Genomic DNA, 27926 nt, shown 5'->3' with positions numbered 1-27926 from the left:
ACACATTCAGCTTTATATATATATATATATATATATATATATATATATATATATATATATATATATATATATATATATATGCGTAGCAACGCATGCATAAAAGTTAAAAGAAAAACACAACTTAACTTGATCTCATTATCAATTTATAAATAAATTTAATTATAAATTTATTTCAACGCGAAAGGCTAGTCGATGTTTAGTGTTACTGTTAGACTGGGTTAATTAAAAAAAAAAATACAAGTGTTTACGTACTTATAAAACAAAAAGAAAGAAGGAGAAGAGAAAAAAATGGAGTGATAATGTAAACGTGTGAGAGACATAAAAATGAGAGAGATGGGGAAATAGTCAACGAGGGTGGGAGGCAGTGAAAAGACAAAGATAAAAAAGATAGGGAAGGTAAAATAGAAAACACACACACACACACATCTTCTTCCTCATCGACTTACATTATATTAGCATCGTTATCTATGGTGGTAGGTTTGTTTGGTGGTAATTTATAAAAGTCGCGGCTGTGGAAGAACGGCAGAAAAACAAATGGTTCAGGCATTAAAATTGTTTTAGATTTTTGCTTTTGTTATACATTACTAAACGATGAATCATTTCCATTAAAACTCCAGTTAGTATTATGCATCTAAAATTAAGGAAAACGTGCTTGGAAAGTGTCAACATTATGTGAATAAACGAAATTAAAACAAGATGGCGACCGACTTTGACCTGATGGCGTGTGATTTCGCTTATTCAAATAATGTTGCCACTTTTCAAGTATGTTTTTCTCAATTTTAGATGAGCAATACTAACTAGATTTTTAATGAAACTGATTTCTTGTTTAGTAATCTATTTATGCACATATAAAGTAGAGTTTTTTTTTGTTTTTGTTGTTGTTGTTGTTGTTGTTGTTGTTGTTGTTGTTGTTGTTGTTGCTGCTGCTGCTGCTGTTGTTGTTGTTGTTGTTGTTGTTGTTGTAGAAGAAGAAGAATAAGAATAAGAAGAAGAAGAAGAAGAAGAAGAAGAAGAAGAAGAAGAAGAAGAAGAACTGATATTAGTATTACAAACCTTCTTTTCTATTTAAAAATTATTAAAACGAACTTCTTAATATACTCAGTCATGGATATGTGAGCGATTTCAAGGAGGTTGATTAATTAAGTAAAAATAAAATAAAAATACCAGCGATGGCTGACGTTATGTTGTATGTTGTTTTGAGAAAGAAAAACCAAAGAATTTATAAAATGGTGATCAACGTTTCGTCTCTTATTGCAGGGGACATCATCAGGATATCAAAAGGATAAATACAGAAGAAGAAAAAAACGATCATACGCGGGTGAAAAGGAAACAATATTAAAATCCTACGCATTCCGGACAGGAACTATAAATGTGCGTGTGGGAAAAACTGACAAAAAACTGTGTTTATGAGATTTCATGCAAATGTGGAAACTTTACAAAGGCGAAACATACTGCACCCTCAAAGTAAGACTAGAAGAACACCAAAAAGCTGTCGCATACAGAGAAATGGAAAAATCAGCCCTAGCTGAACATGTGTGGAAGAAATGGGGTAACCATTCCTTGATGTAGGATAATGTCAAAATACTGGATACAGAAGAAAGATGGCGGATCAAAAATTTAAAGAGGCAGCACATATGATAGCAAATAATAACACCATTAGTCATTCCAGCATAGAACTAAACTACATTTGGAAGCCCCTAATCACAAAATCACTGAAAAAGAAAACATGACATATGCCCAGCCCAAACGGGCAAATAAATATTTCAGTGTAGTATTTCTTCTGATACTACATTTAATCTTTTCTGTCTTCAGTCAGTGAAAACAAATCTTTATAGACTGAGGCAATTTTTATTTTTGCCTCAATCCAGAGTGCCCATTTTTTTTGGGGGGGGGGTGAACTGTTAATTGAGATGGAATTTCACACATTAAAAACCAACCTCTGCCTTATAGTGAGATAAGTAAATAAGGACAATCCCAGTGACCTTTATCCTTTGAGTGGCTTTTGGCCACAGGAAGATGCTTCTTCATTTTTAGAGCGAAATTCGAAAATCGAAATATTGAATTTCAAATAAAACTAAGGTTATCTACTTAATTGTCGTGTCACAGTAATGAACATATCCAAAAATTATGAAAAACGATAAGGTAGAAAATTAATTATTAATGAAAAAAGTTTTTGAAGGCAATTAGCGAAAATTGAGTTTTGCTAAAAAAAAAAAAAAGAAAGAAACTGGAGAGTTCGAATCATAACAAGGGAGGTAATTATTTTCTGAAATCTTAGGCTGATTTAGCAAAACTCAGTTTTCGCTTATTGGGTTCGAAAACTGTTTTCATTAATAATTAATTTTCTACCTTATCGTTTTTTTTTTTTTTTTCTGATTGTAACTTTTTGGATATGTTCATTACTTCGACATGACAATTAAGTAAATACAATTGGTTTTACTTGAAATTCAATGTTTTTATTTTCAAATTCCGTTTCAATAACGAAGAAGCATCAAAAACTTAAAAAACAAAAACTCAAAAACAAAAAAGATAAATACTAGGTAGATTTTGACAAAGGTATTTCTATATAATATATGCTAAGCCTTCCAGCATTTTATTTAGAATTTTTATTTATTTATTTATTTTTGTATCGTATTAATCCTTTTAGGTAATGATTGATCTCAGTGGCCTCTTTATTGGCTATGAAAAGAACCGGACGGAGATTGCTTGGCGCAGAACCAACTTTCACCCATACTTTCTTGGTTTTTTAATTTGCTGGACATTTGACAGAATCCGTTGTTATCAGCTGTGTTGTATTGCATCAACAAGAAAATACAAAAGAAAAAGTGTGCAAACATTATGAGTTATGTAACATAAAAAAGACGGCATATTTTATACATTCGTCTAGTTTATACTAGCAAAGAAACCTGGCGTTGTCCGGTTGGACGAGGTGCCTTCAATAAGTTTCCAGACTTCTTTTGTACAAGCAGTTAAAATCGTTGTAGATTCTTGAAAATTCATTATGTTATTGCTATACATCTTATGAGATGACTGACGAATTTTTATGATTTGAGGTTCAAATGAACAGCTACAACAGGAATTGGAATACACACTACTAAAGCCTGATTGTCACAGCTGGTGAATTTCAAAAATGCAATCTGGACGTGAGGACACTTTAGCAGAACGATATGCTATAAAATTCTGTTTTAAACTTCGAAAAAAATTGCCACAGAAACGTATAAAATTCTTCAGATTGCTTTTGGACCATCTTGCATGTATCGAGCATCAGATTTTGAGTGGCATAAGAGATTCAAGGAAGGCAGGAATTCTGTAAGGGATTTTGAGAGGTGTGGGAGGAGTAAGAAAGGCAGAATATTAGAGTTGATTGGCCAAATAAAGAATTTCATGGATAAGAACCGTCGTGTGTCTATAGAGATAATAAGTGCATAGTTTGATGTCAGTGTTGGAACTATACGCACAATTATTCACGAGGAACTGAAGATGCCGAAGATTTGCACAAAGTTTTTCCCAAGAGTGCTCAGAGAAGATCAGACTGAAAGACAATGTCATGACCAAGATGGGTATCGACAGTTCTTCACCCTCATAATCCAGACCTTAGCTCCTGTGACTTTTGGTTATTTCCTAAGCTGCAGTGATTGTCGAGCAAGGGTGAAAAGTGAGGTTGGCAGGTGATGATCTAATGACTTAACGATTGTGCGTCTCTCTCCATCTCTCAATCTCTCCATCTCTCAATCTCTCAATCTCTCCATCTCTCAATCTCTCCATCTCTCCATCTCTCAATCTCTCCATCTCTCACCCTCTGTCTCTTTGTTGTTGAACCTTTTGCTTTTATTGACAAATTCTTTCTTTGTTTCATCAGAGGTCAACATATGTGTCAAAGTCCGACATGGAATTTTCTTTGTTTCATCAGAGGTCAACATATGTGTCAAAGTCCGACATGGTATTTTCTTTGTTTCATCAGAGGTCAATATGTGTGTCAAAGTTCGACATGGTATTTTTTTTTGTTTTCTATAGCCGATGCTTCTGACAAAGTGTGAAGAATTGTTTTGTTTTTACACCCTAATCTAATACTTATCCTTGGCTTTGGTTTTGGACGATGAAGTAGAATATTTTTTATTTTTTATTTTTTATTTTTTATTTTTCAGCTCTTTATTTCATGCCTTTCTGGAGAGATTTTTTTTTTTATGTATTTTTGTGTAAAAATTACAATTTTTTCAATGGGGGAGGAGGCATTATTTGATGACAAATTGAGGTAATTGTTTATTTCTTTAAATCCAAAAGTATAAGATTTACTCTTTTGTTGTTGTTGACTTAACTGACAAATAGGGATAATCCCTTCCCCTTTTATAGTGGGGGGGAGCATTTATGTTTTTATGATTAGTCCCCTCTGTTTATCAACAAACCTGTCAAGATGATAGTTTTTAGCTTTTTGTTGTTTGTTTTTTTTTACATTTTTTCACCAGATGAGGAAATGTTGTGTTCATGCCTTCAGCGTTTTGTTTTTTTCCATCTTTTTTTTTTTCATCTCTGATTTTTTTTTTTTTTGTTTTTTTTTTTGTTGATTTTTTGTCAATTTCTTATCTTACCTTTTTGCTGGATTATTTCGACCGATAATAGACAAAAAAGAAAAGGAGGAGGAAGAAGAAGGGGTTGAATGGGTCCTGAATAAGAGAAGATCCTCACCCCACTTGCACATTCTTAACCCTTAAAACCTTTCATTATTATTTGCAAATAAATAGACCCCCTTTTTTTCTCATCAGTCATCACTGCTTGCCAAAACAGACTGCTAATTCCCCCACCCCACCTCCTGCTAAAGAGATGATTGCAGCGGCACTCCTTAGTCTTGTTTTTGTTTACTTATATGCTGTAGACAAAAAATATGCTTTTAACAATAAACCACCAGCTGTATCGACTTCTTGTTGTTCAGGAGTCGTTTTACATACTTTTTCTACTTTTTTCTTTTTTCAACTGTGGCGTGGTCCCTGGCATTGGCAGAGGTCATCTTGGATGAAGATAGCATCTTTTATCTTTTGGGTATAGCCAAGAACTATAATCAAGAATTAATATGCATTGAGCTATAATATTATTGCTTTGGCAAAGGAAGAGAATGAAGGATTTATATATAAATGCAGGTAACAAATGCTATCTAAACTAAACAGTTTTGTAAAAGAGAAATTGAGAACAAACGAAATTTTATAACAAAATATTGTAATACAAAAGTTATTTTAAATCATGAAAATATTCGTGTTTGGGTAAAGAAAGTTGATTGAATAGTAGACACAAATCAAAATGTTCATAGAGTGAATAATATACATGTGTAAGTAATATACGTATGTCAGTATTTGGCAGCGTGGTATTGTGTATGTGTGTTCGTTTACTTTGTTCTTGTTAGTACATATAGGTGTGCGTAAGTTGATGAGGGCTAGATAAGTGAGTAATTTAAAAAAAAAAATTTGTATTACATTTTCACCCCAAACAAGGCACTTTGCCACTTTGATGTAGGGGGCTACTATCAGGGACATAAGCTACAAGGGTACTATGTGGGGAGTTGGGCAGCAAGATTTCAGTTCACATTGCACTTGAATTTCTGCATGTCAATACAGTCGGGGAAGCAGGAACCCGGAAGGGAATTCCAAAGTCTAGCAGTTCTAGGGAAGGAACTACTGGAGTAGAAGACTCTCTTACATCTAGAGATCTCAACTGTGAAGGGGTGGGATTTTGCTGCTTGTCGGGTTTGTCGGGATATTTACATCGAAGGAGTACAAGTGCTTGCAGTTCATCGGAGCATTCACCGTTAAAGTACTTGTAGAACAGGCAGAGGAATGCTACATTTCGTTGATGGGACAGAGGCTGAAGCTTAGATGACAGTTCAGGACCTATCAGGTTGGCGACTCTCTTTTGAACCTTGTCTAGGAGCTAGAGACTAGTAGCAGATGCACCAGCCTAAATATGACAATAATACTCCATACATGGACGAATGGTGGCCTTATAGAAGTACAGGATACTTTCGGGCATTAGTAGCTTTCTAGCACGGTAGAGAGAACCTACCTTTTTTGCGGCGGTCCTGGCAATACTCTCAATGTAATTGTTCCAACTCATGTTTCTTGTGAACGTTAGGCCGCAGAGTTTAAAAGATGTACTTTTAGATAAAGAGTCTTTGCTATTGGTGGTAGTTATTGAAGAAAACAAGTTTAGTCTTGGCAGCATTATATGTGACCATCCATTTTTGTCCCCATTCCACTACAGATTGGAGGTCATCCTCTAGTATTTCTGCCATTTCTTTAGATATGTGTTCATTTGTTTTCTTGTCGTGTCTGTTATAGAGTGTGGTGTCATCAGCATATATACCCATCTCAGAGACAATTTTGTCAGGCAGGTCATTTATGAATATTAGGAATAATAGAGATCCAAGGATAGACCCCTGAGGCACTCCCGCATTTATATCATATTGTTTAGATGTATGACCGTTGAGGAATCCTTTTCTTTGCTCCAGGGTAAGTTGAAGAACTATGTCTTAGGGTTTTTTCAGGTGCAGCTTGTTATGTTAGGGAAAAACTGGTTTTGTTGATCTGTTCTTATAGAAATTTCTAAGTTCGCACTGGCTTATAATTTTCTCATGTATGTGTTACTTTTGGGTATTTGGAAAGATTTTCATTGGTTGAAAATATTTGGAGTTAACACGTTCCTGTGAAAACTTCCTTGCTTTGAAGAAAACGAATTCCAAGCAAAGAAGAAAAAAATGTAATCAATTATAGCCATTTGCATTTTAGCGTTTATAAAAACACTTCACAGTTAAGTCGCCACAAAACTATGCCGTTTTTTTTTTGTTGTTGTTCTTTTGCTTTTTTTACTCACTTTTTGTTGTTAAATAACATTTTGGAAGATAAAATTAATCATTAGATTATCTTTTGTTCATTGAATTATTAACCCTAGAGGAAGATCTCAAGTCTGTTGTAGAATGGGGACATAAATGGATTGTAATATTCAATGCTGCAAGGCTAAACTTCTTTCCTTTACTAATTACAAGAAACCTTCTATCCCTCTGAGAGCCATGGCTAATGATACCTTACCTGAAAGTACTTCGTACAAACTGCTTGACTTAACATGAAATTAAACAGATACATTGAATGCATTGCCAAGGTTGCTGCAAAGAAGGTGGACTCTCTCTATCATACTAGAAAGTTCCTATTTACAATGCCTCCCCACGGGACAGAGTTAGACACCAGGGTCGTTTTTTAATGTGGAGAAAAGGAACAAAAATAAAAATTGTCTCAGTCGTGAAGGATTTCTCCTCCACTGACAGAGAACAAGAAATTGAAGTGCAGCATCTGAAGAAAAGATACTTTTTTTTTTTTTTTTTACAAGGTGATCACCACTTATCAAGGCCTGGAAGCCACTCAGGGATAAAGGTTATTGCATGTACATTTTGATCTTGTCCCGAAGGCCAACTTATGCCTGATGCCACCATCCATCCATGTATGGAGTATTGCTGCTACATTTGAGCTGGTGTATTTGCTACTAATCCCTTAATTTTAGACAGGGTTCAGAAGGGAATCACCGACCTAATAGGTCCCGCACTGTCAGCTAGACTTCAACCTCTGTCCCATCAACGAAATATTGCAGCCCTCTACCTGTTTTACAACTATTTTAATGGTAAGTTCTCTGAAAGACTTCAAGCTTTTGTATCTCCTCAACAAACCCAACAAACAGCTAAATCCCATCTCTACACAGTAGAGACCCCTAAACACCAGAAAGACTTCTTTTCCCTAGACTTTGGAACTCCCTTCCTGATCCTTGTTTCCCTGACTGTACTGCTATGCAGGAGTTCAAATGTAATATAAACAGACATCTTGCTGCTCAACTCCCAACATAGTATCCCTGCAATTTATGTCCTAAATAGATGCCCTCTATATCAAAGTGGTAATGTGCTTTGTTTGCAAAAAAAAACAAAAATACTGAAGCAAACTGTGATAAAATGATTTTATTACGACAACATTGGTTTGATCTTGTTTTAACATCGTTTTAATCTTGTTTTAACATCGTTTTAATCTTGTTTTAACATCGTTTTAACCTTGTTTTAACATTGTTTTGATCTTGTTTTAACATCGTTTTGATCTTGTTTTAACATCGTTTTAATCTTGTTTTAACATCGTTTTAATCTTGTTTTAACATCGTTTTAATCTTGTTTTAACATTGTTTTGATCTTGTTTTAACATTGTTTTAATCTTGTTTTAACATCGTTTTAATCTTGTTTTAACATCGTTTTAATCTTGTTTTAACATCGTTTTGATCTTGTTTTAACATCGTTTTGATCTTGTTTTAACATCGTTTTAATCTTGTTTTAACATTGTTTTAATCTTGTTTTAACATCGTTTTAATCTTGTTTTAACATCGTTTTAATCTTGTTTTAACATCGTTTTAATCTTGTTTTAACATTGTTTTAATCTTGTTTTAACATTGTTTTAATCTTGTTTTAACATCGTTTTAATCTTGTTTTAACATTGTTTTAATCTTGTTTTAACATTGTTTTAATCTTGTTTTAACATTGTTTTAATCTTGTTTTAACATCGTTTTAATCTTGTTTTAACATTGTTTTAATCTTGTTTTAACATTGTTTTAATCTCTATTCATAAAATTATTGAATGTAAATAACTTCAAAAACTCCTAATCTTTTAATACGAGGGACGTTCTAAAAGTAAAGCCTCCTATTATTTTAATTCCGGCTGAATGGATCAGAAAGGATTGCAAATTGCATTGTTATGATGACTGAACTTATGCGTTGATGACCTAATGCAAAATCCAAAAAGGAAATCGAGACGCTCATAAACACGAACAGAACCTTCAACCAGGATATCCAAATGGAATTACATATGGAAAAGTGTGCAATGCTAGTTATAAGAAGGAGAAAACTAGAAATAAGGAGAGGCATGGAACGGAAATGAGGGTATTAGGTGAAAATGATTCAAATATTTGGGAGTTCTGGAAGCAGACACATTCAAAGAAATAGAAATGAAAGAGGAAATTGGAAAGGAATACTCCAGAAGAACAAGAAGACTTCCTAGAAACTATATAGTTGAAATCTAATAAAAGGTACAAACACACGGTTTTAGCGTTACTAGTTTATAGGTTGAACCAAAGAAGAACTGGGGCATCTCGACCAGAAGATTAGGAAACTAATGACTATGCACAATGCACTACACCCAAAGGATGATGCTGATTGACTCTATGAAAAAAGAAAAGCTGGACGGAGGAAGACTGTGTAAATGACACAAAAAAGAATTAGAAAAATACATAATGCTGACCACCAAAAGAATAATTACCATAGCAAGAGACAGTGGGAAAAAACAAACAAGACAGAAAAAAGAGAGGGATGAGAAAAGACAAGAAAAGAAAAATGGGAAGAGAAACATCTACATGATCGATTCATAAGGATAACAAAAGATCAAACTAACGAAAATACTTGGAAATGGCTACAAAAAGGAAACCTAAATAGAGAAACCGAATCCCTAATAACAGCCGCACAAAATAACATGATAAGAACCTACTACACCAAAGAAACGATCGACAAAATACAAAAAAAAAAAATAAAATAACAGCAAATGCAGACTCTGTGGACAAAGAGAAGAAACAATAAACCACATAATAAGTGAATGCAACAAACTAGCATGAAAAAAATATAAGAATAAACACGATCAAGTATAGACACTGGCAATTATGCAGACAACTGAATCTGGAACACCTAGACAAATAGTAGAAGCACAAACCGGCAGAAGTACTTTAAAATGAAAGTTATAAAATCTCATGGGACATGGACATACAAACAGATAACCCCATCCAAGCAAGAAGACCGGATGTCATAATAATTAACAAAAAAGAAAAGTCTTGCCAAATCGTAAATCCTGCTGTTCCCAGCAGACCACAGGATGAATATCAAGGAGACTGAAAAGTGGAACAAATGCGCAGAGTTAATCAAAGAGCTGAAAGGGATATGGAAGATGAAGGTCCAGATAACACCACTAATAGTCATGAGGAACAATTCTAAAGAACTTTGAAAAGAGAATGGCTGAGAAGGTACAACGGGTTAACAATAATGAAAACGGCTAACATATTGAGGAGAATCCTTAAATGCGAACCACAGGTGCTAGTCGGACATAAAGAAACTGCTAAAGAAGTAAAGCACAAAGAAACGCTACATGAAATCAAGGAAATTGAAGTTGTATATTGTAAGTTACCCTCCTCCCACCAAAAAAATGTAATGGAAACAACTGATACCACATCAAATACTCGAGGATGGTCAAGGAGGATGAAAAGACCGAGGAGTAATAGCACTAACCAGACCTCGACTGGATGAGTACGAAGACAACTGGGACCTTCAAGAGACTTATTGCAACCTGAATTCTAATGAAGACCAATGGTCACTACCAATGAGAAATCAATGGTCAGAGGCTGTTGCGATAGCGCAAATTAATTTGCAAATGTTCTCAACAGAGGTGGAAAGTACTAGAAAGCTGGGGAGACTTATTGTCACTTCAGGAAACACCACAGGTTGTTCTCAAAGAGAAGTCTTAAATAGAGTTAAATAGAGAAGTAATCAATCATCTCAGCAAAAATAACCTTCTTAGTGACACACAATATGGTTTCCGTTCTGCTAGATCTACAGCAGATTTGCTTAAAGTTACATCTCATAGGATTAGTGAATCTCTCGACGGAGGCAACCTTTCTAGGGCAATTGCTCTTGATATATTGAACGCCTTTGATAGAGTATGGCATAAAGGTTTACTTCACAAGATCTCCAGCTATGGTATAGCTGGAAATGTCTTTTCAATTATTAAATCATTTCTCTCTGATAGGTTCATAAGAGTAGTGGTTGATGGGCAGAAATCAGAGGTCCGCAGTATTAATGCTGGAGTCCCTCAGGGGTCCATCCTGGGCCCAAATCTCTTCCTGATTTACATTAATGATCTTCCAAATCACATACTTACATCATTCGTAGACATCTATGCTGATGACACTACGATCTATGGTAACACATCTAAGACCGTAAACGACCAAATTCTTCCGATTCTCTCTCCTCTGATCTTGAGCGCGTGGTATAATGGGGAAAGGAGTGGCTGGTTACTTTTAATGCATCTAAAACCAAGCTTTTATCTTTACATCATCAACGTTCTGATCCCCATCTGGCATCAGTTGAAATGAATGGCTCTCATCTTGAGGAGGCTTCATGTTTTGACAAGCTCCTGATCTGAAATGGAACACGTACATCAAATCTATTGCCCAGGCCGCTGGTAAAATGGTGGGATCCTTCTATTGATCCAGTAGATATCTCACTACTGATGCAATTCTCTATCTATATATAGAGCTAGGTACATGCAAGGATGGAGTACTGTTGCCACATCTGGGCAGGAGCCGCTAGAAAGGACTTGTCCTGCCTTCAAAATAGTTCAAAATAGACTTTGTAGCCTCGTAGATGTCTTTTCTTCCCTGCAACCTCTATCTCACAGAAGAGATGTTGCGAGTTTGTCTTTGCTTTATTGTTATTTTCATGGTAAGTTCTCGACTGAGCTTCAATCTATGGTCCCCCTTTCACAAGAAACACTCGTCTAGCTGAAAACACTATCAATAATTCCCCCCACTCTTTATTTGTGCCTAAACCTAAATGTAGATTCCATGAACAAAGCTTCTTTCTTAGAAGTGCACGCCTGTGGAATTGTCTCCCGTTTTCCTGCTTTCCAGCTGAATACAATATGGTTGTCTTCAAGTCCAATGTAAACAAGTTCTTGATGAGCCGTTCCACTTGAGTTAACAAATTTATCGAATTTCCATTACTAACGATTACTACTTTGTCCAATTGACTACTGTAACCCTTATCCTTGAATGGTCTCTGGGCATTGATAAGTGGTGATGACTATGTAAAAAAAAGTCTTTGATGCTGACCTGTGTGAAAACTAGTAGTAGTAGTAGTGGTAGTAGTAATGCTAATAATAATAATAACAATAACAACAACAATAACAACAATAATAATAATAATAACAACAATAATAATAATAACAGCAACAATAATAATAACAACAATAACAATAATAATAATAACAACAACAATAATAATAATAATAACAACAACAATAATAATAATAATAATAACAACAATAATAATAATAATAATAACAACAATAATAATAATAATAACAACAATAACAATAATAATAACAACAACAACAACAATAATAATAATAATAATAACAATAACAATAATAATAATAACAATAATAATAATAATAGTAACAATAATAACAACAACAATAATAATAATGATAACAACAATAACAATAATAATAACAACAACAATAACAATAATAATATTAATAATAACAACAATAACAATAATAATAATAACAACAATAATAATAATAATAACAACAATAACAATAATAATATCAACAACAACAACAACAATAATAATAATAATAATAACAATAACAATAATAATAATAACAATAATAATAATAACAATAATAACAACAACAATAATAATAATGATAACAACAATAACAATAATAATAACAACAACAATAATAATAATAATAATAATAATAATAACAATAACAATAATAATAATAACAATAATAATAATAATAATAATAACAATAACAACAACAACAATAATAATAATAATAATAATAGTAACAACACAATAATAATAATAATAATAGCAACAACAAAAAAAAATAATAATAACAACAATAATAATAATAACAACAATAACAACAATAATAATAATAACAACAATAATAATAATAATAACAATAATAATAACAATAATAATAACAACAATAACAATAATAATAATAACAATAATAACAACAGCAACAATAATAACAATAACAGCAGATGATTGAGAAGATACAATGCATAACAATAATGAAAACGGTCGAAACATTAAGGAAAACCTTTGAATGCAGAGATTTACACACATGAGCTACAGGCACAAGCCGGACATATGTAAAATGCAAATGGCCATCACATGGAATCATGAAAACTGAAACCATATAATTGTAAGGTAACGCCTCTGCCTTCCGCGCACCCTTTTTGTGTCACCATAAACTGACTCCACACCAAATTAGGGAGGAGGGTCAAGGAGGATGGAAAGACCGAGGAGTAAAAGGCACTAGCCAGACCTCCGTTGGATGAGTGCAAAGAGGACTGGGATCTTTGAGAGGATTACTGCCACACAAATTCTAGTGAAGACTAATGGTCGCTGCCAACGAGAAATCAATGGTAAGCGTTAGTTGCGATAACGCAAATACATCTGGACAGGTTATCGAAAGAAATGGAGAGTACTGGAAATCTGGGGAGACTTGTTGTCACTCCGGGGAACACCACAGGTTGTTCTCAAAGAGAAATCTTAGCTGGCGACCTGTTTGGAAACTCCTAGCGAGTAGTAGTAGTAGTAGTAGTAGTAGTAGTAGTAGTAGTAGTAGTAGTAGTAAAACAGAGAATGACGCTGATTGGCTAACGAGAGATATCAGATTTCAATTGAGTACAATAAACTTAAATGTCATCGTCAAAATTTTAAACATTACCTTTTAATTTTTAGCAAATTAATTAGCCTAATTTATTGTGCTAATTAATTTGCGAGTTTTTTTTTGTTTTTTGTTTTTTCGTGTTTATACGAGTCTTTCGCTTATGCACGAGACCCTATTATACGATTTGCTTAACGATTGGCATTCGTTGAACTTGCTGTGTTAATATAAATAAATATGCACTCTTGTTTAACGAAACAAAATGAAAAGAAAATATAGGAAAAAAGATGAGCGAATGTCAGCAAGGAAGAAAATCCGACTAAATGACAATTATAAGACACGGATGCTTTGAGATAAGATTCTTGTTAATTAAGTTGCGTCTGGTGGCGATGATGAGGAGAGAGCGGGCGACATATGTTTTTATAGGGTTGGGTGGAGAAAAGCATTTAAAATGGCAACACAAAGAACTAAGAGACAAAAGACTTGGGGGGGGGGATAATATGTCAACGGAGATGTTTTAAAACTTAATTAACAAAAAAAAGGAAACGAAAAATAGTTGCTTATTTAGAATTAAATCTATTAAAAAAAAAATAATTTGCAGAAAAATATTTATGATGCACGGAATGAAGATATCATATCCCAGAAATCACGCAAAGTGATCAAGTATGTTTTTTATATAGAGAAAATTATTTATTTATGATTTTTAGAGATTTTAATAAGAAATTGTAGCCATTACAAGGCTAATTGAAGTAAAAAGAACACTAGAAAATTGGTGTATAAGTAGGCGGAAATGTTTTATTATACTCAGATGGGCAAGTCCATCCCCTGAGTTCTGATTGTCTGCTTGTTCATGATTGGATAATCTATGAGGAAACTTTTTGTTTGAATTAAGCAAGATTTATATATCAACTAACACAAAACTATTGAATGTAGTAGTCAGTATCCAATGGTCTGACCAGTTGAGCTACAAACGCTAAAAAGCCGGTTTATAAGAGGACTGAAGAGTTCCATTATGTTTAGATGGGCAAGTCCATTTTCTGAGTTTTGATTGGATGTTAGTTCATGATTGGATGATTTATGAGAAAACTTCTTGCTTGAATTAAGCAGCATTTGCATATCGACTATTGGAACACTTGTAGGAATGAAAAATACAGGAGTCTCATTCTAACATTTAAAAACGACTTTTTTTTACATGGAGGTCACCACTTATCAAGGCCCAGAAGCCATGCGGGGATAAGAGTTATTGCGTGTACAGTAATCAATTGGATAGTGTTGTAGTATTCATTAGTATTGGAGATTTGATAAAGTGTCATTACTTAAGGGGGCGGTTCATCAGCAGAAATTTGTTTATGTTGAACTTGAAGACATCCAAGTTGAAGTCAGGTCGGAAACAGGCAAGCAGTAGAGAGTTCCACAGGCGTGCAGTTCTAAAAAAGAAGCTTTGTTCATGGAATCTACGTTTTAATTTAGGCACAGATAAAGTGTGGGGAAAATTATTGACTGTGGTTTCAGCTAGACGGGTGTTTTTTGTGAAAGATTGGCGAGGGGGGATCAGAGAGTGGAAATAACAATAAAACAAATATAGGCTCGCAATGTCTCTTCCGTGTGAGAGAGTTTGCAGGGAAAAGAAAAGGGCATTTATTTTTTCAAGTTAGTCACTTATCAAGGCCTGGAAGCCACTCAGGGACAAGGGTTATTGCGTGTATAGTAATCAATGGGATAGTATCGTAGTAATCGTTAGTATTGGAGATTTGATAAAGTATCTTAGTTAAGGGAGCGGTTCATCAGAAATTTGTTTATATTGGACTTGAAGACATCCAAGTTGTAGTCAGGTGGGAAACAGGCAGACGGAAGAGAGTTCCATTAGCGTGCACTTCTAAGAAAGAAGCTTTGTTCATGGAATCTACGTTTTGGCTTTGGCACAGCTAAAGAGTGTGGAAAATTTTTAACAGTGATTTCAGCTCTTGTATACACTATGCACTGGATAAGGTAGGGGATGCACGAACTTGAAGTCTATATTTGTAACACTCTCCCCCACCCCCATGAATCAGACGACCAGGCCTTCATGTGCTTTAGACTAGTTTTATAAGATAGTGTTAGCTACTTATATTTTCATTATTGCTCTCCTGACCCAGGACTGTACGCTAATCAATCACGTCTCTGACAGTATAGATGTAGCACACTCCCTAGACACTAGCGGCCAAATTCATTTATTTGGTGATTTTAATGTCCATCACAATAATTGGTTTGGCTTCTCTAACTACACTGACACAGCTGGTAGCATCACACATAACTTTTCTATATCCCATCCCCTTGAGACAGACAGTAACATTCTCAACCTGTCTCCCAGATCGTCAGAACCAGCAAGCCTAAGTTCTGGACCTATTTCTGACCACAGTTCCTGAGGTTTGTATAACAAATACCCATTACTCTCTCGGAGAGGCTGATCGTGCTGTGATAATAATAGGCATCACTCTAAACTCCCGACCCCAAGTTGAAGAGCCATTACTCAAAACGACAAGGTACTACTTTTTTTTTTTTTAAATTTTTTTTATTCAATTTTCACCCCAAACAAGGCACAGTGCCACTTTGAAGCAGGGGGCTACTATCAGGGACTTAATTAGCGGGGTCATTTTGAAGGGAGATGAATAGAAAGATGTTTGTTAACATTACACTTGAACTTCTGCATATCATTGCAGTTGGGAAAGCAGAATCCCGGTAGGGAGTTCCAAAGACCCGCAGTTCTGGGGAAGAAACTATTGGAGTAAAAGGCTTTCTTGCACCTAGGGATCTCTACTGTAAAGGGATGAGACTTAGTAGCTTGTTGGGTTTGTCGGGGGTAGTTACGTCGGGGAGGTACAAGTGTTTGCAGTTCGTCAGAGCATTCACCATTAAAGTATTTGTAGAACAGGCAGAGGGATGCAACATCTCGTCGATGGGACAGAGGCTGAAGCCTAGATGACAGTTCAGGACCTATCAGGTTGGCGACTCTCTTTTGAACCCTGTCCAGTAGCGAGAGACAATAAGCAAATGCACCAGCCCAGATGTGACAACAGTACTCCATACATGGGCGAATGGTTGCCTTATAGAGGTATAGGATACTGTCAGGCGTAAGTAGTTTTCTAGCACGGTAGAGGGAGCCAACCTTCCTTGTAGCAGCCTTGGCAATGCTCTCAATGTATCTATTCCAGTTCATATTCCCTGTAAACGTTAGGCCGAGGAGTTTAAAAGAAGTACTTTCAGGTAATCTGTTCTTGGCCATTGCTATTGGTGGTAGAGAAGGTTTCTTGTAGTTATTGAAGGAAACAAGCTTAGTCTTAGCAGCATTGAATGTGACCAACCATTTTTGTCCCCATTCCACTACGGATTGGAGGTCATCCTCTAGCGTTTCTGCCATTTCCTTGGATATGTGTTCATTTGTTTTCCCCTCATATCCGTTATAGAGAGTGGTGTCATCGGCAAATATACCCATCTCCGAAACAATTTTATCAGGGAGGTCGTTTATGAATAACAGGAATAATAGAGGTCCAAGGATAGACCCCTGAGGTACTCCCGCATTTATGTCGTATTGTTTGGATGTACGACCGTCGAGGACAACTTTGATTTTTCTATTACTTAAGAAGGATTTAATTACATTATGAATTCTTCCAGTGATTCCATATGATCTAATTTTCCTTAGAGGACCATCGTGCCATACCCTGTCAAAAGCCTTAGATATATCGAGGGAAACCGCTCTACCCTCCCCTGTTTTATCCAATGAACGGTATATACGTTCAGAAACTACAGTTAAGATATCTGCTGTTGAACGGGCTTGCCTGAATCCATATTGTTTGTCAGTCAGGAGTTTAGCAGCTGTTAGGTGCTGGACTAGGGCTTGATTAACTAAGGACTCAAATATTTTGGCGAAAAGCGGGAGGAGGCTAATGGGGCGATAATTTAGTGGGTCAGTTCTTTCACCAGAATTCTTGAAGACTGGTACCACAGAGGCGGTTTTCCAGCAGTCGGGAAAACAAGATTCGTTAAGGCATTTATTGTAAAGTTTGGACAGAACTGGAGCAATCTCGGCAGAGCATTTTTTTAATAGCAACTACTATAAGACAGACTGAGAAGTCATCAGGGATCACATCAGAGATGCTCCATGGGGAAATATCTTTTGTCTTCCCGCAGAACGGTGCATAAATTAGACCACTGAATGGTTCAAAGTGGCAATTGAAGCACATGTTCCCACACATAAGTTCAATAGCAAATCACACTCTCTCCAATGGTTTACTTCTACCTGCGCAGATGCCATTGCTCAAAGATAGCATGCATAATGCAGATTTATCCAACATAAATCCAGTACAAATAAACAAAAGAATATAAAAGATAGAAGTAATTGTAAGAAGGAAATAGCAACAGCCAGGAGAGAATATACCAAAACCACTAGAAAACGTATTGAATTGCAGAAATTAGCAACTCGTGACCTCTGGAAAATCTACAACAGTGTAGTAAATAATGGGCAATCACCAGTTGCCTCACTATCCCACTTGAGATTGTTTGCACAGCAACCGAGAAGGCTAATCTGCTTTCCCATCGGTTTGCCTCAAACTCTACTTTGAACCCAGCAAACCACTCCCTCCCAGATTTTCCTCTGTGGACAGAAACCACACCAGATTATCTGAAAATCACCCTTTTTCAAGTACATGACATCATAAAAAAATCTTGACACTTCAAAAGCATGTGCACCTGATCTCATCCCGGCTGTACTATTAAAAAAATGTTTCACTGAGGTTGCTCCACTTCTCTCCAAACTTTTCAACAAAAGCCATAACGAATCTTGCTTTCCTGACTGCCGGAAAACTTTTTCTGTGGTGCCAGTTCATAAGAATTCTGGAGAAACTGACACATTAAATTATCGTCTCATTACCCTCCTCCCTCTTTTTGCCAAAATCTTTGAGTCCTTAATTAATCAAGTCCTGGTACACCACCTCAGAGTGCCTAAACTTTCTTCCGACCATCAGTAAATATATAGGCAAGCCTATTCTACTTCAAATATCCTAACTGTAATCTCTGAACATATACACCATGCACTGGATGCTAGGGCAGTAGTCCTAGATATATCTAAGGCCTTTGACAGGCTATGGCACGATGGTCTTCTCATGAAAATTAAATCATAAGGTTTTACTGGACGAATATTTAACATAATTGAATCCTACTTAAATAAGAGAACAGTCCAGGTTGTCCTCGATGCTCGTACATCAAAACAATAATATAAATGTGGGTGTACCTCAGGGGTCGATCCTTGGACCTTTATTATTTCATAAATGACCTCCTTGTTAAAATTGAGATGAGTATATTTGCTGACGACACCATAACATTTATAACTTTATAACAGACACAAGGGGAAAACGAATGCACACATATTCAAGGCAATAGCAGAAACCCTAGAGGAAGATCTCCAGTCTGTAGTGGAATGGAAACAAAAATGGATGGTAACATTCAATGCTGCCAAGACTGAGCTTCTTTCCTTTAATAATTACAAGAAACATTCTTAACCACTAATAGCCATGGCTAATGATAGATTACCTGAAAATACTTTGTTCAAACTGCTCGGCTTAACGTTCACAGGAAACATGAATTGAAACAGATCGTACACTGTTTTTGGTTGTTTTTGTCTTGGTTTCATTGAACATGCAAATTAATTTATACTAAATTAGAACTGTGTACGATCTGTTTCAATTCATTTAATATATATGTGTGTGTGTGTGTGTGTGTGTGTGTGTGTGTGTGTGTGTGTGTGTGTGTGTGTGTGTGTGTGTGTGTGAGAGAGAGAGAGAGAGAGAGAGAGAGTTTGCGTGTGTATGTGTGTGTGCGATTATTGATAAAAACAAACAAACAATGGATGCCTGAACCACATGATATATTAGACGAAAACAAAATATGTAAATATCCAAATGCGGTAATGTGATCTAATTTTCAGTTGATTCATTGAACACAAGAAGAAAATGGATTCTTTTTAAATTCTTGGAAGCTTTTGAATTTATTATTTTCGCATTTCCAGGAATTACATTTCGTCGTTTTGTTTCAATTTCCAAAATAAGGAACAGCATTCTTTATTTCCCAAGAGATGTCAGAGTAGTTTCATTAAAGCAACACATTCAATGCGACACCTGTTTTGTCTGCGAGAAATGATATCTATATATGTGTGTGTGTGTGTGTGTGTGTGTGTGTGTGTGTGTGTGTGTGTGTGTGTGTGTGTGTGTGTGTGTGTGTGTGTGTGTGTGTGCGTGCGTGTGTGTGTGTGTGTGTGTGTACTTGTTCATTTATTTATGCATTAGTAATATGTGTACTTGTGTAAATGTATTTTAATACACACATGTATGTATGTAAATGTTATTGTGTTTCTTGGTGATAATAAATAGGTTAGAAAGAACAAACACGCACATCCCATAGACAAACCCCCACACATACGCATATATATTATATATATCAGCAAATATTTATCGATGCATGGATTATTAACAACATTTTCACTTTTCGTTATTTTCTTAATTGTTGTCTCAACTCGGCAAGTTAGTTTTCGTGTCTCTAATGTTAATTCATGGAGTTTGGATCTCGGCGTTCTTCTTTTTTAGGTTATCTCAAGCGTTTTTTTATCTTTGAGATATCTTCAACAGTTTTATTTATTTATTTATTTATTTATTTTTGCTATGGTCTTTAAGGACTAACACACACTAAGCATATTTTTCCCATATATATATATATATATATATATATATATATATATATATATATATATATATATGTATATATATATATATATATATATATATATGGGAAAAATATGCTTATTCATTTATATTTCACCGTTTATTTACACCAATCTTTTTGAAGCTCAATGTAATTACAGAGCATATATAAATAAATGACAAAAAATCTATATTCCAAATTTCAAAATGTTGTCCATCTTACCGTTTATTTCTTTAAGCATGTTAAAATGTTTTTTTTCAGAATTGAATGTTTTAACATGCTGAAAGAAATAAACGGTAAGATGAACAACATCTTGAAATTTGGAATATAGATTTTTTCATATATATGTGTGGGGGGGGGAGGAAGAAAGAGAAATAGATTAGTTTATTTTAATGTAATTGGGTGACTGTTTTTATTCTGATAAAACTAGCATGCCGCCGGGCGTTTCCCGGTCGTAAAATACACTTAAATATGAAATTTTAATTTATGCAGATTTTGTACTTATTATTATAGAGCTAATTCTCTATTGATTATTATATTGTACCCATTATATAATAGTGATTTCAAAAGTTAAAGAAAATATATATGACTTGGATGCCCAGCTAGAATTGAAACCAAAACAATTAGCTCTCTAGCGATATTTGCTATCATATGAGCTAACAAGACATGGATGGGTATCAAAACCTTAACAATTAACGCAATGTATATTTATGCATGCATGGATGATGCAAATCAAGTCGATTTGTGCCTGCCAAGTTCCAATTTTTCAATTGTGACATGTTAGCAGCTTTTTGTACTGGCTAAAAATCAAATCGAATTTGGTCAACATGTCCAAATTCCCTATACATCAAGTATATATTCCCAAATATATTTTCTGTAAAGCAAAAATTGACAGAGTAGTTTGATAGGTAGGGACCATTCTGCGCGCACACACACGTTCAATTTATATATGTATATATATATATATATATATATATATATATATATATATATATATATAGATAGATAGATAGATAGATAGATAGATAGATTAAGATGCCATCTTGAATCATTGGCATACTTCAGACTGTTGTTTTCATCTCAAATGTTATTTACACAACGTTTCGGTCGATGTAACCACTGAACTTCTTCAAGTGTATATAGTTGAACTTGGGAATTTTTCTGTCGTACTCGGAAATCTGCACAGAATTTCGAACAGAACACTTATATAATCCACAAACCCGTAGCATAGTTGATATGGTACTTAGTAAAATTCAACTGTAAAGTTATACCCTTCTGGAGGTTGAAGGTTCAATCCTCAGTGTAGGCGACACTCAAAACTACAATTGCAAATTATTTAGGACTTCTACCCAGTCATGGCTGATGGAACGCGAGCATGCTACCCCTGTGGATTTAATAAAGGGTTCCATTTGAAATTCTGTGCAGATTCCCAAGTTTGACTGGAAGATTCCTGAGTTTGATGGAAAAATTTCCGAGTTTGACAGAAAAATTTCCGAGTTCGACAAGATACACCTGCCTTGACAGTGTTCAAAACCGGCTTCGAAACCTTTTTGCTTCCCTGCAACCTTTTTCCTACAGAAAATATGTGGCGAGCCTGTCTCTGCACTATCGCTATTTTCATGGCAAATGTTCAACTGAACTCCAATCTAGGCCCCCACCCTTTGTCAAATTTTCACAAAAAAACTCGACTAACTACAACCACTCTATATGGTTTCCCCTACTCTTTATCTGTGCCATAATGTAAAGGCAGATTCCATGAACAAAGCTTCTTTCTCAGAACTGCATGCCTGTGGAACACTGTTCGGATTGTCTGCTTCCCGGTTTAATACAACATGGTGGCCTTCAAATCCAATGAAAACAAGTTCTTGTTAAGCCGTCTCCATAAATAATCAAATTCTACCCAATTTACACCATTAACGATTACTACACTACCACCTTACATTCATTAACCATTATCCTTGAGTGGCTTTCGGGCCTTGATAAGTGGTGACTCCAAAGTAAAAAAAATGAAGAATGTCAGAAGTTACATCGACCGAAACGTTGTGCAAACAACACTGAAGATGAGAACAGTAGTCCGAAGAATCCAAATAATCTGAATAATTCAATCCTCATCTAAAAAATTCAGAAACGTATTATGATTTTGAATAACTTTCTTCAGATTATTAACAATGCAGTCTATTGCTAACTGTCTGACTTCTGTTCTATGTGACCCACAGAATTTTTTGCTGATAGGTTCTTGTACACTTCACAGACTTAATGGACGATGCTAGAAAATGGCGTGACATACTCACAATAAATCTTGTTTTGAAAAAAGTGTAAAAATAAATTGATTTTTTTTTTATTTGGATTCAGCTACAAACGAAATTTTGAGTTGCGAGACGTGTATAAATCAAACAGATTAAAATTGGAATTTATTCTTGCAAAAACTATGTGCTCACACTTCAACTGTCATCAGCGTTGTCTGGACAATAAATGGCCATCAATTTGAACATTTGCGAATATGATTCTTCAATTACATTTGACTTCCTGATTTGAAGCTATTCAATCTTTTTTTTTTTTTTTTTTTACACGGTGGTCACCACTTATCAAGGCCCGGAAGCCACTCAAGGATAAGGGTTATTGCAAGTACAGTACGTTAGTGTGAAGATTTAATGAAGTGTTTACTTAAGGGGACGGTTCATTAGGAATCTATGTTCATAAAAAGGCGTTTTATTGTTATTCGAAGTACGAGTATATTTTTTACATTATTTTTAAACAATCTGTATTTCTGAAGTCATATATAAACGCACACACAATGAAATACCAACGTCTTATGTATGACATGAAAAGAAACTGAAATCTTAGCAAAAGTTCTGTCATTCCAGCAATTATAGGGGCAACCGGACTCATGAAAAAGGATTTCAAAAACTATTTAGCAAATATACACGGTGAACCAAGTGCAAGAGGGATACAAACAATTTCACTTAAAATGACGGTTAGAATCTTCAAAATATCTCTCGGTTGGAACGTATGAGATAGAGGGTGAATGTCTGGCATCCAGTGGAATGCCCCATCCCCAGCTGGAACAGAATGATCAGAAAATAGGAAACAAAGAATGTTTATAAAGTTAGGTATGCTTATATGTATGGAGTCACTCCTAAACTAAATAACCGGTTATGAATTTTGGAACATAGCTCCTAGGCGTAATGGCTCCAAATGTGAGTTATATTTAGTTTACAATCGCAATAAATGTATATTAAATATATGGTAGATTTTTATTGTACACTACTAAAACTAAAAGTCAAGCTTCATAAGCACCTTCAGATAATGGCTTAAAAGAAATGGCACGGGAAAGGCTAGCAAATTCAGTTTCTAATTGCAACATAGCAATGCCCTCCATACACATATACAGAATCACCTACATCTCTCACTGGAGTCTTTACTGCGGTTATTAAATGTCAGTTACATTAATTAGAGGTCAATACTCAAACTGACCCATAAAATTTAAAAAAAAAAAAAACTTGACATGCTTTCTAACCAATGGGTTGATTCAACAACAGGAAATTTGACATTTTCTTCTAAGTTGAAACAAAACCGTTTCATTTGGACTGCAATTCTTATTGTAAGACGACTGTAAGACAAGATCAAGTGTGTGTGTGTGTGTGTGTGTGTGTGTGTGTGTGTGTGTGTGTGTGTGTGTGTGTGTGTGTGTGTGTGTGTGTTTTCTCACCAATATGCAACTTTTATAAATACACAATAAGTTCTTTTATTTGGTATTATTTGAATATTATTAGAATAAACAAGAAAATAAGACAAATCTAAACAAATTTTCTAAAAGTAATTTTTTCTAAATGAGAATTTTTATTTAACACACAGTAGATCTAACGTATGTGACCTTTAAAACGACTTTGCAAACTCTACAAAACTCCTCCGCCCATTTTGGGTTTAAACACTCGAAATTTTAGATGTAGGTTACCTGGACATGAGTCAAAACTTTTAATACATATATACATATGCCCATTAAGTTATGAGCAGTACATAGGGCTGAGCAAAGCCGGGCTGCACTGCTAGCAACATAAATAACACTACATACTGATAAATAATATATCAATAACACTACATACTGTTGAATAACATATAAAAATACTATATAACGTTTATTGTTATTTATATTTATTGTTATTAATAACATAACAATAATACAAATTACAACTAAAAAACATATACATCATACAACATACAATTAAATAAAATATCAATAATGCAAATTATTGTTAAAAACATATCGATAATACTACATAGTGTTAAATAACATATCAATAACATTACATACTGTTAAATAATATATCAATTATACAAATTACTGTTAAATAACATATCAATATTACTACATAATACTAAATAACTTCAATAATAAAAATACTGTTAAAAATATATCCATAACACCAGTTAGTGCTAAATAACATATCAATAATACAACATACTGTCAAATAAAATATCAATAATAAAAATTACTGTTAAATAACCAATCATCAATGCTAAATAGCTTCAACAATACAAATTACTGTATAATAATAATAATATACCAATAACATAAATTACTAGTAAATAACATATCAATAATAATATAAACTGTTAATTAACATATCAATATCACTAATCACTGTAAATAACATATCAATAATACTGCATAATGTTAAATAGAATAAATGATATTACATCCTAATAAATAATATATCAATAATACAAATTACTGGTAAAAAACATATAAATAATGCTACATACTGTAAAATATCATATAATTATGCAAATTAGTGTTAAATAACATACTATTAATACTGCATAATGCTGAATAACATATCAGTAATACAACATGCTGTTAAACAACATATGAAAGATACTACATACTGTTGAATGACATGTCATTAATACTATATAATGTTAAATAACATATCAATAATACAACATATTGTAAAATAATATATCAATAATACAATGTAGTGTTTAATTGCATATCAATAATACGACATACTGTTAAATAATATATCAATAATATAACATATGGTTAAATAACATAATAATACTACATAGTGTAAAATAACATATCAATATAATTGCATATTTCTAAAACGTATTAATAATACTACATATTGTTAAATAAAACATCAATAATACAACATACTGTTAAATTACATATTAATAATACTACATAATGGTAAATAACATAATACTATATACTCTTAAATAACATATCAATAATACTCAATATTGTTAAATAATATATCAATAATACTCCATACTGTTAAATAAATTCAATAATACTATATATTGTTAAATAACATATCAATAGTACTCCATATTGTTAAACAATATATCAATAATACTACATATTGTTAAATAAATTCAATAATACTACAGACTGTGAATAACATATACATAATACAAATTAATGTTAAATAACATATCAATAATATTACACATTGTTAAATAACATATTAATAATTCTGTATTTTTTGTAAAAACATATCAATAATACAAATTCCTGTTAAATAACATCTCAATAATATTGCATAATGTTCAATTCTTTATCAGTGTCTAAATCAAAATGAAGATTCCATGAACAAAGCTTCTTTCTTAAAAGTGTACGCCTGTGGAACTCTCTTCCATTTGCCTGTTTCCCACCTGACTGCAACTTGGATGTCTTCAAGTCCAGCATAAACAAATTCCTGATAAACCGCTCCCTTAGGTAAGACACTTTATCAGATCTCCATTACTAGCGATTGCTACGATATTGTCCCATTGATTTCTGTACACGCAATAACCCTTATCCCCGAGTGGCTTCCGGGCCTTGATGTGGTGACTACCATATAAAAAAAAATAATAACATATAAATAATACTAAATAATGTTAAATAGCAAATCAATAATACTGCATAATATTAAATAACAAATCAATAACACAATCAAGTTGACAAGAAAGTTCCTGTTTTTTTTTTATTTTTAAATTCATATGAACATATCTCGACTCAAACAAAAATCTTTTTGTTAAAATAAGCACCATCAGAATCAGTATACTTTTGCCAACGCAAAACAAGTGTATTTATGCGTGGCTACTCTCGGTGGCCGTGATTTATGCGTGGCTACTCTCGGTGGCCGTGATTTATGCGTGGCTACTCTCGGTGGCCGTGATTTATGTGTGGCTGCTCTCGGTGACCGTGATTTATGCCAGTAACCTTAAATCCGGCGTTCTGGTGGCGATAAAGTTGCTGAAAGCGTTTTAGACATTGCTTACGTTTTTGAAGCATTTCTAACCCAGAAAGTTGTCGAGATGCTTGAAAAGAGAGGTCTGGAGAGTATGGCAAATGAGGCAGAGTTTCATAGTCCTATTTGTTCAACTTTTACAGGGCTGGTTTAGCGACGTACGGAGGAGAATTGGTCCTTTTCTGTTAACTAATGCTGGGTGTTGTTGGCGAAGTTTCTGATGCATTTCATCCATTTTTTGACAGTAGTTCGCCACCGTAATGATTTTGCCTACATTAAAAACAAACTGTAATGGAGCTTTGCCAGTATCTAACTACTGAGCTGAGTGTCGCTGGTTGTCGTAAAGAACTCACTTTTCATTGCAAGTCACAACCCAGTCGCGAAGACACTTCATCGCGGTGTTTCTTTTGATTGTTCAATTCATGAGGAACTCACTTATCACGTGTTTTTGACTTTCAAATCCCTCTCAAATGGTTGGAAGTCATCGTATATGTTACATCTAATTCAAAAGAATGTTCTCAAACAGTTGTGCATGAATTGGCTTCAACTAAAGCTCTTAATTGATCGTTGTCAGCATCCGATGGCCAACCACTACGCTCATCATCTTCAAGACTCTCGTTGCCGCCATGAAAATTTTTAAACCACCATTGTGTTGTGCGTTCAGTAGTGGTTCCTAGTTCAAACACTCTGTTGATATCGCGAGCTGTTTCAGCAGCTTTTTGGCCTAGCTTGAATTGGAATAACAAAATTGTACGAATTTGCTTTTTTTTCCATCTTGTATTCAGCGTTTTGAAAAGAGGACATAATTTTTTTAAAACGCTTGTAACTTAAACAATTAGGTAGAGCCAAATTTTCTCTTTAAAATGATATATAAAGTAAAGATAATATAACGGAAACTTATTTGAAGATACATCATTTGAAATCGAAATTAGAAATTCCGTAAGAACTTTCTTCTCAACCTAATAATACAATAATACTGTATATACTAGATTATACTATATATTGGATACAAGATAATAGTCAATAAAGAATTGACTCCGTAAAATAAATATGAAATTTGCATAAATAAAAATATTATATTTAGACGTGGTAATGCTGGGCGGCCTGCTAATATTATATCTCTATCTCTACTATTATATAAAAGAAACTCTGTGTGTGTTCGTTCCTTATGGACTCCAAAACGGACGGGCCAATTTTTTTTAATTTCACACGAATGTACTTGATTTGTTTGTGAGTGTTCTTACATAGGTTTTGTATTACGAAATGCTTCCGATAAGTATAAAGAATCGATAGTCGAGACAATTTAATTAAAGAAAGAAAGTCCGATTTTGACTAAAGGTATATTTCATACAACCCAACATCTCAATTGCATCTGAGAAAGTTTATCACCGCACAAACAATTGATGTTTATCATATAAAATGACAATAAAAAGTAAAT

Source organism: Euprymna scolopes, chromosome 20 (genome assembly GCF_053919585.1).
Source record: "Euprymna scolopes isolate OS-2025 chromosome 20, ASM5391958v1, whole genome shotgun sequence".
Classification (NCBI taxonomy): domain Eukaryota; kingdom Metazoa; phylum Mollusca; class Cephalopoda; order Sepiida; family Sepiolidae; genus Euprymna; species Euprymna scolopes.
Note: the sequence above shows the minus strand (reverse complement) of the source record.